We start from the raw sequence: 14,510 nt of genomic DNA, 5'->3' as shown, positions 1-14,510 counted from the left end.
TATAATACCTCTGTCGGTATTTGTAGGTCTCCCTGTTATAATACCTCTGTCGGTATTTTGTGGTCTGTCTTAATACGTCCCTGTTATAATCCCTCTGTCGGTATTTGGAGGTCTGTCTTCCTACGCCCCTGTTATAATACCACTGTCGGTATTTTGAGGTCTGCCTTATTGGAGGTCTGCCTTACCTCTGTCGGTATTTGGAGGTCTCCCTGTTATAATACCTCTGTCGGTATTCGGAGGTCTGCATTAATAAGTCACTGTTATAATACCTCTTTCGGTATTTGGAGGTCTGCCTTAATACGTCCCTGTTATAATACCACTGTCGGTATTTTGAGGTCTGCCTTATTGGAGGTCTGCCTTACCTCTGTCGGTATTTGGAGGTCTGTCTTCCTACGCCCCTGTTATAATACCACTGTCGGTATTTTGAGGTCTGTCTTATTGGAGGTCTGCCTTACCTCTGTCGGTATTTGGAGGTCTGGCTTAATACGTCCCTGTTATAATACCTCTGTCGGTATTTGGAGGTCTGCATTAATAAGTCACTGTTATAATACCTCTGTCGGTATTTGGAGGTCTGTCTTAATACGTCCCTGTTATAATACCTCTGTCGGTATTTGGAGGGCTGTCTTAATACGTCCCTGTTATAATACCTCTGTCGGTATTTGGAGGTCTGTCTTAATACGTCCCTGTTATAATACCACTGTCGGTATTTTGAGGTCTGCCTTATTGGAGGTCTGCCTTACCTCTGTCGGTATTTGGAGGTCTGTACGTATTCTTTGTATGCAGTACCAAACCCAAGTAAACAACGTCTTTATTACATTGGCACCAAAACGATTTCTGTTACCTTGGACAATTGAGAGAATCAGGATGTTGAATTGGTAGATACGTCATGTAGAAAAATATATATGACTTAGATTACGCATTAGTGAATATGATGTATGAAGTATCGTTCGATGATTTACATTTCGACTGTGGGTTAACTTGGTCGACAATTATATTGTCCGGTGATGATTTTACCCTGAATTTGGTAGTATTGCCCGATGATTTACCCTATCAAAGTGGATCGGATTCAGGGGGGTACCTATCTAAAAGTTATTAAAGCAAAAAATACATTAAAAAAAATAACAAAAAATAAACAAAAGAACAAAAACAAAAAATGCCTGTCTTAATGTAAAGCCAATACAATATCTCAATGCTGAAAACCCAGCCTGACAACAAGTCGTTACGAACACCTCTCTGAACACATCCTGAATACCCCAGACTGGGGAAATACGCACTTCAGTTAGACGCATTGAATGCAGTCTACCGAATATAAGTTCCTTCCTGAAAATATTTGTTTGTAATGCCTCAAAGTGTTATTGGTACAGACAACATTCCATAACGGTACCTTCATCACGGCACAGGTACAATTGTCAAACGGTACCTTCAGCACGGCACAGGTACAATTGTCAAACGGTACCTTCATCATCCCACAGGTACAATTGTCAAACGGTTCCTTCATCACGGCACAGGTACAATTGTCAAACGGTACCTTCATCATGGCACAGGTACAATTGTCAAACGGTACCTTCATCACGGCACAGGTACAATTGTCAAACGGTACCTTCATCGCGGCACAGGTACAATTGTCAAACAGTACCTTCATCACGGCACAGGTACAATTGTCAAACGGTACCTTCATCATCCCACAGGTACAATTGTCAAATGGTACCTTCATCATCCCACAGGTACAATTGTCAAACAGTACCTTCATCACGGCACAGGTACAATTGTCAAACGGTACCTTCATCATCCCACAGGTACAATTGTCAAACAGTACCTTCATCGCAGCACAGGTACAATTGTCAAACAGTACCTTCATCGCGGCACAGGTACAATTGTCACATCAGTACCTTCATCATCCCACAGGTACAAATGTCAAACGGTACCTTCATCGCTGCACAGGTACAATTGTGAAACGGTACCTTCATCATCCCACAGGTACAATTGTCACATCAGTACCTTCATCATCCAACAGGTACAACTGTCAAACAGTACCTTCATCGTGTCATGGGTACAATTGCCTCTGCAGTACCTTGCACAATGTCAAACAGTGTCTCCATCCTGTCACTAGCACTTTTGTATATATTCCTTTCATGTTGTTATGTTATGTCACATATTGTCACTATCAAACACACTAACCTCAACTTGCCACTTATATAATTGTATAGCAGTAACTTCATATTAACTTCATTTGGAACCGTCACATAAACGTTGTACAGGTAATGCCTTCATCTTGTGCCCGTACAATAATGTTTTGTACACAAGTTACTACGTTGTCAAAATCACATTGATACACCAATCAAATCACACTGGTTTCTCGAAAGTCAGGTACGAACAACTGTTTCCAATCTTTGGCTTTCTGCGTGCATATTGCTCTCCGTCAGAGGTTTAACAAGATCCTTATTCAATTACTATTTGTATCGTTCTCCTCTGCAAGCCTTTGATTCGTATAACAGTGCTAGTATCACGAACTCCTTTCATAGTTAGCGGTGGTTATACTTCCGGTCCAAACAGTTTTAGTTATTGAACTTCTACATATAATCCCTCTGTAACGAGTCACATTATCTGATATTTATTATAGACCGGGCAGACAGATATTTGTTAAAGTAAGCAAATCCATTAATACAATTTGTAAAACGTACATAAGAAAAGCACACCTCATATTTCATTGTTTTTGAGGAATCACCAGACACGCCTCCTGGCCTGCATGGACGGCTATTGTAAGGACGTTCCTACAGTAGTACTCCTCACCTGGTACGACTGGCGGTCAGGGCCAGTACTAGGAGCCTGTTAAACAGGTACACATTTACTCGAATGGCTCCACAGACTTTGACGAGGTAGACAGACAATTCTGCAAGGCAAAAAGCATTACATTAGTATAACGGAATCCATCAAGTATAATATAAAATACGGTTATGTTAAAATCAACAACATCTTGGGAGAGTAAATCTGGTAGTAAACACAAAAGTGTTTCTTGATATATAGTGAACCCATTCTGTCTGTAATGTAGGGATGACTGATAGTATAACATACGTGTTATATATCATTATCTTGTCATGTTTGTTTGTAAACCTATTCACAATACAAACCTATTCTGAATACAAATCATAAGCTGTATGGTCATAGTCAAAGGGCACTAAGCTTGATTGATGTGTTGATCGGTTATCCAACATGACATTTTTAATCAGATGTATGTGTATCCAAGATTACTTTTAAACTTGTTTGATACAGCCTGCTATGTTTAATCGTTTTCAGTTTGCCATCAAAATACTGTAATTACAAACGAGCGATACGATATTGAATTTAATCTTTTGTGTGTTGATAAGTCTAGCTCCTGTGCCACCAGAGCCAGATTGTATCCAATTATTGTTATGAGTGGTTGTATACAATACGATAACGTATGAATAATATCATAAGAGATAACCTATTTCTGACATAACTGTTGTCAAACTGGAACTAAAACCATATGTGTGTTATGTTACATGAATATCACGACAGGTGAGCTTTAGCTGTGGGTCAGTATTGCGAAATACTCGCTGGTGAGTTAAGAATGTATTACGCTGCAGTAGACTTTGTATTTCGTATCGATATTAACACCTGTATTTGCTCTACCGAGTGAAGAATTTCTAATGTTGATCAACAAGACCGGCCGACACGGACGTATTACACACGTACTGCGTAGTAATGCTACCGGGTGGAGTGCCGTCTATATATAGCTGCTTATTGTATCATGTGTTACGGTGTAATACAATACAATTACCCTGTTGCTTAATGGTTGATCGTAATTTTGTTCATTACCATTTTTATGCAAATTTACTCCTTCATCATTGTATAGCATGTCATAAATGAATGTATTATAAAGCGGGTAGTTTCAAATATTTGAATGAAAACATTTTAAGAATTAATTAATGTGATAATATAATTGTGAAGCCTTCAATGAAGGATAGCCTTTGTTTCAATTCTCTATGATGAGGTTTTGTTTTAACAATAACAGAGAACTCCAGTTGGAGGTGTTTATTATGTGCGAGTTAGTATGTAGTTACAACATAGAGGGATCGAGATAAGTATTGTATTGTTTATGTCGTATGACACTAGTTAACAGCTGTAATATCTGTCTAGTTAGTTTACTACATTAGTTACCTTTTGTCCCCATTCAGAGGTGTTCCGTATGAGAGGCGATTTTGATGAGAAGGGAGAGGATGATTAGAGAGACCCTTGCCATGCGACACGTACCTTTGGTCCAGCGATCATTCGCCTGGCCATACTCCGTGTGCATACTGTCCCCTATGTATCTCAGCCTCTCCCCACACACCCGTATAGCCTCGTTAGCCGCCATCATCAATGTAGGAGGTCACATTTGTCCCTCTCACCTCAGTCATCGGTAAAAGTCACCAGAGTTGTGATAGCCGGCTTTACAGCTAATACACGTAAACTCAAATCTCAACTGGAAAATCCCAAAACAATCGACAGAGCGAGTCATTGGCGGGACGATAACAAAGCCACGTGGTCCTGGTATATATACACAAACACGGCCTTACGTCACGGGTAGGTCGCTTTGTACTGGTTACCTAGCTGCCTTCCCAGAAGTCCAAAACATAAACAGTCTAGAGGCGATGCGCGTGCGGACACAACGATGACACGTGATAATAGAAACATACGGCCCGGGGGAGTGACAAGGGGTCCACAGTTGCTGTTCAGCAGGAGAGGGACATTGTGGCACACTTTCCTGCAACTGACAACCGTACCTATTCTATATAAGTAACGGGTAGTTCAGGTCAGTTTATACACAAACATTATCATACACCAAACTGTATATCAGTATCTGCTTCAACACAATGAACTGAGGACAAGCTAACAAGATCAGCGTCAATCACATCGATGAATAAATCGCCTGCTACTATTTATAACACGCATTGTGACTAACAAATCAGTATTGTGTTTCGTAAGACATTAAAAATAGATAACAAGCAAACTTTTAATCGATAAGCTTTAAACATATCCGTATATGACAAATAGAATAATGACGAGAGTAACCGAGGCGATAGACTGTCTGCACGGGGTGGACTTACCTAAGTACACAAGTCTACACATTACAACACTGGCTAGCTTAACGTCTTGTTAATGTTGTTTAAAAGTGAGAAATTAAAATGTACACGGTTTCCTACTACGGTCTGTGGCTTCAGATGAATACCTTGATATAGTATGTATAGTTGATACATATATTAGTGATACATAAAAGATACTCTTAAACAGCTCTAAATGGATAAAGCTAACAAAGCTAGCCAACCATCAACTTATAAACCAAGGGAACATCTAATTAAAGTAAAGCTAGCTTCACCGCGCTGTTACAGCAAAAGAAATTCAGATATTTAATACTTAAAGAAAAAAAGAATTAATGTATTAAAAAAATATGTTTTAGCTCAATGGTATGATTATGACAAATACGCGTTGGTTGTTACCGTCTGGTAAGGAACTGATTTAAAATGGTGTGTCGGGTGTTTTGCATTTGTACCTGATCCACAGTCGGCAGATGTTGTGATACACAACCTCCTAACTTAGATATTACTCCACTCCTTTTTTATCTAATAATATACAAAATTATTAATGAAGGTAAACTAGCAGTGCACCATGACCAGTAAAATTACAAGTCTAATAATTTTGTAACTGTACAAATGTTGCATTAATATTCATAAACCTGTCTTACTAGTAAAACATGATATCGTAGTATATGGTAGAACCAGAAGGGAAGTGTTTAACAAGGGGATAGTATCCACGGTATTCATACCTTGGAGAATTAAGTAATATCATCTATGCATCCATGTAATTTCGAGTGAGTACGTTACAACCAAATTAGGGAGCTTTTGAAAAACTGTAAACAAAATATAAGTTTATTATTAAACCAATCACATGTGCATTACTATCGGAGCTGTGAAAGATGACTCCCATATACCTACGATACTGTTCAAATGATGTTTGTCATTCATAGAAAATATATTATAACTGAATATTTTCACGTGTCCTAATAGACATTATTTTACCATAATCTCATTTGCAATCTTAAAAATCTTACGATAGAAGTTACCTTGGCCTTTTGGGCCCCGCCCCTCAGCCCCCAGGAGGGCCAGACCTACTGTTTATACAAAATTGGTTCCCCTTTACCCGAGGATGCTCTACACCAAATATAGAACAAATCCTTTCATTCCTACAGAAGAAGAAGGATTTTAAAGAATAATTTGCTATGTTTCCCCTATTGAGCCCTGACAAAATTGGTTCCCCTTCCCCCAAGGATGGTTCTGACCAAATATGGAACAAATCCTTTCATTTCTACAGAAGTAGAAGGATTTTAAAGAATTTGCTATATTCCCCCTATTGCCCCCCCCNGGATGCCCCAGACTAAATTAGGATAAAATCTCTTAATCCCTACGGTAGAAGAAGGATTTTAAAGGTTTTACCTCTATTTCCCCTATTGGGCCCCACCCCTCTGCCCCCAGGGGGGGGGCCACACCCACCATTTATACAAAGTCCCCTTGGCCTAAGGATGCGCCAGACCAAATTTAGTCAAAATCTGCTTGGCCGTTCAGGACAAGTAGCGTTTTAAAGGAAAAGTTGACGGAAGGACGGACGACGGACGCTGCGGTATGGACAAGGTGAGCTAAAAATAGACAGTTCACTCTGCTAATTGCAGGTGTGGTGAGCTAAAAGTATCAAATATGAATGTATGAGAAAGGTGAGTGCAGTTGGGAGCAAACTTAACTTGGTATCTAGTGCACTTCATAGTGCACATGTAGTGAACAAGGAAGTGCACTTGACAAAACATTGAAGTGCACTCCAGTTCACTACAATGTTAACTCCTGTTCACTTCAGTGTTAATGCCAGTGCACATTGATGTGAACTCCAGTTCACTTCAGTGCTAACTCCAGTGCACAAGCTAGTGACCTGGAGTTCACTTTTCTTGTTAACTCCAGTGCACTAGGCTACCAAGTTAAGTTTGCTCTGAACTGTAGATTACAGCTTACTTTCCAGCCCATGAGCCTGTTGGTGAGGGTAGACTTTCCACTGTTGTAGGTCCCTATGATGGCCACCCTCAACAAGTGCGGGTTTACTGGCTGGTCAGGATTCAACTTCAGTTTTGCTTGTTGTGTTTCTTCAAATTAAGAAAAATAAAGAATTTGATATTTTATTGTTAGATAATGAAGTTGTACATGGAACACAATTTCAAAGACAATTTTGTTAAAGATGGGTTTCCATTGAGTGAATATTACTATTTTAAACATTATCCTCAAATCTTTCTTGTTGCTATGAATCAAAAATGATTTGGTTAATTTAAATATGAAAAGTGGAATATCTGAAACATTCATACAAAAGCTGTACCAGTGCTATGAGACTTTTATTCAGGATAATTCAATTTGAATGTGAATGAATGAAAACACCATCAAATCTGTATGAATACAGGTAGTAATTTGGTAAAGGGAGATAATCCGGTTTTATTTACCATCTGTATATCCTATAGACCTATCCGTTAACAAATCATCCAAATCTGAGGGTTGCCCTTCTGACTGTGACGTTGATTGTTCTTCTTGGAATGTCAACAGTTTTTGACATCGGTTAGAATAGTATCCAGTCAGCTGACACCAAGTTCTACCTGTAAATATAATAAATAGCAACACATGCCTGTAAATATAATGAATAGCAACACATGCCTGTAAATATCATAAATAGCAACACATGCCTGTAAATATAACAAGAGGCCCAGAGGGCCTGTATCGCTCACCTGGATATCTAAGCAATTATGGCAAAAATTCGATATCACTACGGGAACGAAAGTCAGGGAATGTGTTGAAGTGCCACTCTAGTTAATCTACGCATGAATGATTTATAAGATTTATCGTTGGTTGGCCCTTTAAATCCAGTGAAACTGAATGAATATCAGCTTTATCAAATAATTCACTTTCATACTGCAATACATGTTTCTTTTAATCCTAATACAATTTAATTATTCGTTTTCAGGCTTCATGTTATGATAGACTTCACAATGATTATGCCAATGGAATTGATATCACGCAAAGACTCAAGCAATAGAAATGAAGCGGTAGGTTGTTCAGCTCAGCTGTAAACTATCATCATCCATGAACAAAAGATTTAATGTTTTAACTTTAATAGATATACTAAAACTAGAGGACATTTTCTACAGGTCCAGCATTGAATGAGATGTTATAAGACTATTTGACTTAGTAAGCCTATTTTATAACTTTGTATAAGGACCTATAACGAAAGTGTTTAAATGCTAAAAAAATCACATATATAAAAATAATACATTTGATGAATTTTCTTTTAAACGGCAAATAATCATTGACCCGTAATTTTCCTGAAGTTTTGTACGCAGTTTAGGAGAGTGAGAGCAGTTCGTATAGACACCGGTACAGATATAGCATAATAGTCGTATAGACACCGGTACAGATATAGCATAATAGTCTATTGAAACAAAGGCAATATACGATCAGGGCACTATCTATAATACCATTACAATAAAGAAATAATCGTTATCAATGTGTGAGACTCTTTCAATAAATATTACACGGGACTCTTAGTTAGTATTGGTATATCTATATCTATAAAGTAAACAATGAACACAGTACTTCATTCTTAAATCATGAACAACCGTTATCAAAATATGAAAGAAGTTAATGAAAGAAAAATACTTTCAAACAAAAGACAATATTTTTCGATTAGCAGAGAACACTTTCTGATAGCTTTAAATTATCATGTACAATGAATTAGCTCGCTCACAGTATGAGCTGAGGATTCAACACTGCTTCGGATGTATGAAGGATGTATGAAATGTATGAAGGATGCATGAAGGATGTATGAAGGATGTATAAAGGTTGTATAAAGGTTGTATAAGGATGCATGAAGGATGTATGACGGATGTATGTCAGATGTATGACGGATGTATGAAGGATGTATAAAGGTTGTATAAAGGTTGTATAAAGGATGCATGAAGAATGTATGACGGATGTATGTCAGATGTATGACGGATGTATGAACAATGTGTGAAGGATGTATGTCGGATGTATGACGGATGTATGAAGGATGTATAAAGGTTGTATAAAGGTTGTATAAAGGAGGTATGAAGGATGTATGTCGGATGTATGACGGATGTATGAAGGATTTATGAAGGAGGTATGAAGGAAGTATGTCGGATGTATGACGGATGTATGAACAATGTATGAAGGATGTATGAAGGATGTATGAACAATGTATGAAGGATGTATGAAGGATTATGAACAATGTATGAAGGATGTATGACGGATGTATGAAGGATGTATGACGGATGTATGAAGGATGTATGTCAGATGTATGAAGGATGTATGAACAATGTATGAAGAATGTATGAAAGATGTATGAACAATGTATGAAGGATTATGAACAATGTATAAAGGATGTATGACGGATGTATGAAGGATGTATGTCGGATGTATGTCAGATGTATGACGGATGTATGAAGGATGTATAAAGGTTGTATAAAGGTTGTATAAAGGAGGTATGAAGGATTTATGTCGGATGTATGTCAGATGTATGACGGATGTATGAACAATGTATGAAGGATGCATGTCGGATGTATGACGGATGTATGAAGGATGTATAAAGGTTGTATAAAGGTTGTATTAAGGAGGTATGAAGGATGTATGTCGGATGTATGACGGATGTACGAAGGATTTATGAAGGAGGTATGAAGGAGGTATGTCGGATGTATGACGGATGTATGAACAATGTATGAAGGATGTATGAAGGATGTATGAACAATGTATGAAGGATGTATGAAGGATTATGAACAATGTATGAAGGATGTATGACGGATGTATAAAGGATGTATGACGGATGTATGAAGGATGTATGTCAGATGTATGAAGGATGTATGAACAATGTATGAAGAATGTACGAAAGATGTATGAACAATGTATGAAGGATTATGAACAATGTATAAAGGATGTATGACGGATGTATGAAGGATGTATGTCGGATGTATGTCAGATGTATGACGGATGTATGAAGGATGTATAAAGGTTGTATAAAGGTTGTATAAAGGAGGTATGAAGGATTTATGTCGGATGTATGTCAGATGTATGACGGATGTATGAACAATGTATGAAGGATGCATGTCGGATGTATGACGGATGTATGAAGGATGTATAAAGGTTGTATAAAGGTTGTATTAAGGAGGTATGAAGGATGTATGTCGGATGTATGACGGATGTACGAAGGATTTATGAAGGAGGTATGAAGGATGTATGTCGGATGTATGACGGATGTATGAACAATGTATGAAGGATGTATGAAGGATGTATGAACAATGTATGAAGGATGTATGAAGGATTATGAACAATGTATGAAGGATGTATGACGGATGTATAAAGGATGTATGACGGATGTATGAAGGATGTATGTCGGATGTATGAAGGATGTATGAACAATGTATGAAGAATGTACGAAAGATGTATGAACAATGTATGAAGGATTATGAACAATGTATGAAGGATGTATGACGGATGTATGAAGGATGTATGAACAATGTATGAAGGATGTACGAAAGATGTATGAACAATGTATGAAGGATTATAAACAATGTATGAAGGATGTATGACGGATGTATGAAGGATGTATGAACAATGTATGAAGGATGTATGTCGGATGTATGAAGGATGTATGAACAATGTATGAAGGATGTACGAAAGATGTATGAACAATGTATGAAGGATTATGAACAATGTATGAAGGATGTATGACGGATGTATGAAGGATGTATGAACAATGTATGAAGGATGTACGAAAGATGTATGAACAATGTATGAAGGATTATAAACAATGTATGAAGGATGTATGACGGATGTATGAAGGATGTATGAACAATGTATGAAGGATGTATGTCGGATGTATGAAGGATGTATGAACAATGTATGAAGGATGTATGAAGGATGTATGAACAATGTATGAAGGATGTATGAACAATGTATGAAGGATGTATAAAGGAGGTATGAAGGATGTATGTCGGATGTATGTCGGATGTATGAAGAATGTATGAAGAATGTATGAAGGATGTATGAAGGATGTATGAACAATGTATGAAGGATGTATAAAGGAGGTATGAAGGATGTATGTCGGATGTATGTCAGATGTATGACGGATGTATGAACAATGTATGAAGGATGTATGTCGGAGGTATGACGGATGTATGAAGGATGTATAATGGTTGTATAAATGTTGTATAAAGGATGTATGAAGGATGTATGAAGGATGTATGTCGGATGTATGTCGGATGTATGAAGGATGTATGAACAATATATGAAGAATGTATGAAAGATGTATGAACAATGTATGAAGGATGTATGAAGGATGTATGAAGGATGTATGTCGGATGTATGACGGATGTATGAAGGATGTATGTCGGATGTATGACGGATGTATGAAGGATGTATGTCGGATGTATGACGGATGTATGAAGGATTTATGAAGGAGATATGAAGGATGTATGAAGAATGTATGAAGGATGTATGAAGGATTATGAACAATGTATGAAGGATGTATGACGGATGTATGACGGATGTATGAAGGATGTATGTCGGATGTATGAAGGATGTATGAACAATGTATGAAGAATGTATGAAAGATGTATGAACAATGTATGAAGGATTATGAAAAATGTATGAAGGATGTATGACGGATGTATGAAGGATGTATGAATGATGTATGAAGGATGTATGAAGGATGTATGTCGGATGTATGACGGATGTATGAACAATGTATGAAGTATGTATGAAGGATGTATGTCGGATGTATGAAGGATATATGAAGGATGTATGAACAATGTATGAAGGATGTATGAACAATGTATGAAGGATGAATGAAGGATGTATGAAGGAAATATGAGATGTATGAAGGATGTATGTCGGATGTATGACGGATGTATGAAGGATGTATGAACAATGAATGAAGGATGTATGAAGGATGTATGAATTATGTATGAAAGATTTATGAAGGATGTATGAACAATGTATGAAAGATGTATGTCGGATGAATGAACAATGTATGAAGGATGTATGTCGGATGTATGACGGATGTATGAAGGATGTATGAACAATGAATGAAGGATGTATGAAGGATGTATAAATTATGTATGAAAGATGTATGAAGGATTTATGAAGGATGTATGAATTATGCATGAAAGATGTATGAAGGATGTATGAAGGATGTATGAACAATGTATGAAAGATGTATGTCGTATGTATGAAGGATGTATGAAGGATGAATGTCGGATGTATGAACAATGTATGAAGGATGTATGAAGGATGTATGAACAATGTATGAAGGATGTATGTCGGATGTATGTCGGATGTATGAAGGATGTATGAAGGATGTATGACGGATGTATGACGGATGTATGAAGGATGAATGAACAATGAATGAAGGATGTATGAAGGATGTATGAGTTATGTATGAAAGATGTATGAAGGATGTATGAAGGATATATGTAGGATGTATGACGGATGTATGAAGGATATATGAGATGTATGAAGGATGTATGAAGGATGTATGTCGGATGTATGAAGGATGTATGAAGGATTTATGACTGATGTATGAAAGATATATGAAGGATGTATGTCGGATGTATGACGATGTATGAAGGATATATGAAAGATGTATGAAGGATGTTTGAAGGATGTTTGAAGGATGTATGAAGGTTTGAAGGATGTATGAAGGTATGAAGGATGTATGAAGGTATGAAGGATGTATGTCGGATGTATGAAGGTATGAAGGATGTATGAAGGATGTATGAAGGTATGCAGGATGTATGAAGGATGTATGAAGGTATGCAGGTATGGAGGATGTATGAAGGATGTATGAAGGTATGAAAGATGTATGAATGATGTAGGAAGGTATGAAGGATGTTCGAAGGTATGAAGGATGTATGAAGGATTTAGGAAGGATGTAGGAAGGTATGAAGGATGAAGGAAGGTATGAAGGATGTATGAAGGATGTATGAAGGTTTGAAGGATGTTTGAAGGTATGAAGGATGTATGAAGGTATGAAGGATGTATGAAGGTATGAATGATGTATGAAGGATGTATGAAGGATGTATAAAGGTATGAAGGATGTATGAAGGATGTAGCAAGGTATGAAGGATGTATGAAGGATGTATGAAGGTATGAAGGATGTATGAAGGTAGTAAGGATGTATGAAGGTATGAAGGATGTATGAAGGTATGACGGATGTATGTCGGATGTATGAAGGTATGAAGGATGTATGAAGGTATAAAGAATGTATGTCGGATGTATGACGGTTGTTTGAATGATGTATGATGAATGTATGAAGGATGTATGTCGGATGTATGAAGGATGTATGTCGGATGTATGAAGGATGTATGTCGGATGTATGAAGGATGTATGAATTATGCCAGTTATTTGTTAACACGTTTGCTATTAGACATCACATTGCTTACATCATTACAAAAGAGCAATAAATAGTAAAATTTACATTTGCTATCGATCAGTTCAAACCCGTACAAGACATGAACTGACTAATTATATAGGTTACATAATGTTAGTATTATGAAAACTTTTATTACCATCTGTTGTTTGTATTTAGGAGCCGCCTATAAAGTTTGGTGGATTGACCAAGGGGCTTTTAGAAAGTATCTAGTTCTATTTATAGAAATGATGCAAACCGATTTCGGGATCTAACATCCTAACTTTAAGTCCAAGTTACGACAGTGACATGCACTTTAAATATAAGTATAAGATGTACGGCTGATTAATGATAACCAGAACGATTATATAGCTGCATACAGGTTACGAACTAAGCGTACTTCCTAATGTGTAATCTGCGGTCGTATGCTTATCTGTAAGTGTTTACCTTCCACGCGCCACCCGGTAACAAAGAGCGCCTACGTTTACCTTTGTACCTGCCACAGGTGTGATATTTCAGTTTTGATTGTTACGTGTCAGAAGTACTAGGCATAAGTTAATAGCAAATTAAATACTGCATTCTCTGTACAACTGTAAAGGTCTTATGAATTATCAACAAAGGAAATGTCAAATGTTATATGCTAACGATGCGTGTATATCAGGTACGAATACATCATATACAACGTACACCTATAGAATGGTGAAATGAACCGGAACGCCAAAGGTAGCAATATCGGAATAAACACACAGCACGCGGAGTTGGGCGCGTGGCTATGAATCAGACAAATCAGAACGCACAGCTACTGGAGGTAATACCATGCCATTTACCGTCAATTTTGCACATATTAAAAGAACATGAACAAATACCAATACATTTTACACGTAATATCTGTTTCCAAAATTGGATATATGACGAGGCAAGATAAAAACTCTTTGTGTGATTAATTGTCATGAAATCGAAAAATTAAAATCGGGATATTAAAAAGGTCGTTACTCATTTTGTTTATAACA

The 14,510-nt window shown here is 37.2% G+C and overlaps 1 long non-coding RNA gene across 1 annotated transcript; it reads right to left on the bottom strand.

The window, feature by feature from the left end:
* Window positions 1-219: 219 nt before the first annotated feature.
* Window positions 220-4,904, bottom strand: LOC110458599. The gene is made up of 3 exons (XR_002463811.1): window positions 4,180-4,904; window positions 456-2,890; window positions 220-269 (listed from the first exon to the last, which is right to left on the bottom strand). It is a non-coding gene; the product is annotated as an uncharacterized LOC110458599 (long non-coding RNA).
* Window positions 4,905-14,510: the final 9,606 nt, after the last annotated feature.

This window comes from Mizuhopecten yessoensis, unplaced genomic scaffold (genome assembly GCF_002113885.1).
Source record: "Mizuhopecten yessoensis strain PY_sf001 unplaced genomic scaffold, ASM211388v2 scaffold9651, whole genome shotgun sequence".
Lineage (NCBI taxonomy): Eukaryota > Metazoa > Mollusca > Bivalvia > Pectinida > Pectinidae > Mizuhopecten > Mizuhopecten yessoensis.
The sequence above is the reverse complement of the archived record's forward strand: the minus strand, read 5'-3'. Positions and strand labels throughout refer to the sequence as shown.